Source organism: Mirounga angustirostris, unplaced genomic scaffold (genome assembly GCF_029215605.1).
Source record: "Mirounga angustirostris isolate CCGP_5_RB_7025 unplaced genomic scaffold, mMirAng1.0.hap1 SCAF_3, whole genome shotgun sequence".
Taxonomy (NCBI): domain Eukaryota; kingdom Metazoa; phylum Chordata; class Mammalia; order Carnivora; family Phocidae; genus Mirounga; species Mirounga angustirostris.
This window is the reverse complement of record NW_026991711.1, coordinates 30,342,382-30,344,567: the sequence shown is the minus strand read 5'-3', so window position 1 is coordinate 30,344,567 and position 2,186 is coordinate 30,342,382. Positions and strand designations below refer to the sequence as shown.

The 2,186-nt window shown below is 45.8% G+C and overlaps 1 pseudogene; it reads left to right on the top strand.

The window, feature by feature from the left end:
• Positions 1–778: 778 nt before the first annotated feature.
• On the top strand, positions 779–1,817 carry LOC123839815 (RNA-binding protein PNO1-like; annotated as a pseudogene).
• Positions 1,818–2,186: the final 369 nt, after the last annotated feature.

Sequence of the window (2,186 nt, the reverse complement as noted above, 5' to 3'; positions counted from 1 at the left end):
AGCCCTGCAAACAGGCTTGTGATTGATTGTTCAACCCCTAAGGCAATCCCAGGACTCCCAAACCTGCACTAAAAGAAAATGGGCTACAGTTCTCCAGCCGTTCTTCCTCAACTTTATGGGTAAATTCGAGGAAAGGATTACAGGAAGTCACACTTGAGCCTGCCTCTGGCCCAAGCCCCAGTGTAGCATGACCGGCAATAAATCTGCATTCTCATCCCCAGCTGGCTTGTGTCTAACCCACAACTGATTCAGAATTAGGAAGGAAGAAGGGTAAGTAATTAAGCTCTGCCTCAAACCCCAATATCAGGGGGCTGGTACTTTTATCCCGCAGGCTTTAGGGAACAGGAGGGACCTGTCACCAGTTCCAAGCAGGATTAAGGCAGGTAAGACTCATGGTGGGGTTTGTGAAGGTAACCGTGACCACATGGTGGATTGGTAGGAGAAGGGTAAGACTGCAAAAATGAACCAAAACTGAGTAAGCGACAGCAAGAGGAAAATGAACAATGGCTTGAACAACAGAGTTGCAACGAGTATGGAGAGGCACTGGGGGACACAGAGGTTGTGCAGAAAATGAAAATCTCACCAGTAGAGGAAATACAGCAAAAGGGCAGGCACATCCTGTATGTGGACTGTAAATGGAGACAAGTCACTAGTTTGGTTTTCGTTGGAGGGAAGGGAGCAGCAGATAGCTGGAATTATATCTGAAGCAGAAGGAAAGACTTTAAAATCCCTGTTTGCTTTGCACTTGAAAAGGATTTGTCCTGAAAATTGCCAAGCTGTATAGATGTTCTTAAGGGATCCTGGCAAGACATACACAAAAGAACACCTCGGTTATTCCTGGGGATGGAAACGGAGATGGAAGCGCAGAGCGCCGGGGCCAAAGATGACTTCACCCAAGTCACCCGCAAGGGTGGCCGGTGGGTGAAGAAACAGCAGGCTGAGCAGCTGTTCACGGCGGGGGACTGAGGGGATACGGGCCGCATGGATACGGAGGAGGCCCGGCCCGCGAAGAGGCTGGTTTTCCCGCCCCTCGCCAGGGATGGATTCCTGGGTGGGAAAGAAGAAACAAGGAAAATTCCAGTCCCAGCTAACAGATACACACCATTAAAAGAGAACTGGATGAAGATATTTACTCCCATTGTAGAACATTTGGGACTTCAGATAGGTTTAACTTGAAATCGAGGAATGTAGAAATTAGGACTTGTAAAGAAACCAAGGATGTTAGTGCTTTGACAAAAGCAGCTGATTTTGTGAAAGCCTTTACTCTTGGGTTTCAGGTGGAGAATGCACTTGCCCTTATTAGGTTGGATGACCTCTTCCTAGACTCTTTTGAAATTACAGATGTAAAGCCCCTAAAGGGAGCCCACCTGTCAAGGGCAATAGGAAGAATCTCTGGCAAAGAATGAAAAATCAAATTCGCCATAGAGAATGTGACATGGACACGGATAGTTTTGGCTGATGTGAAAGTTCACATCCTTGGCCCTTTCCAAAACATCAAGATGGCAAGAACTGCCATTTGCAACCTCATCGTGGGAAATCCTCCATCAGAGGTTTATGGCAATATCCGAGCTGTGGCTAGCAGAGCAGCAGATCGATTCTGATTTCAAATCAGAGACTTTTTATCTTGTCTTTGGACTCTAGAGAAAAAGCCCTTGTCCTCTGCATGTGGTCATAAGAAACCAAGAGAAGAACTTTTCAGTCACTTTAAGCCTCCATCGCTTCTTCTGTTCTCAGCCAGAAGCATCAACAGAAAGGTTTGATAATATTCACATGCAGCAACTTGAGGATAATTCCCATATCTGAATTTAGCATCATAATTATACTTACACATTAATTATAATTTATCACTTCACTTTAAATAAAAGATTTGCACAGTTAAAAAAAAAAAAAAAAAGAACGCCTCCCGAGGCGCAGGCCCCTGGGACCTAACACAGGCACCTAGGTCCCACCAGCCCCACTAGGTTAGGTAATGAGGTTAATTACATTCCTTCTGGGCTCCCTTTAACCTGGATGAGAGCACAGTGCTAAGCTAGCCTAAAGGATTCACCTGCCTGTAGAAATATGCAGACCAGAAAGATCTGAAACACACCTCCATGATTTATAAAAGCCGGCAGAGGTTACCTGCCCAAATGAGTGTAGCATCCGTCCAGTTCCTTCGATATTCCTTCCCTGACGGGGATTCTATG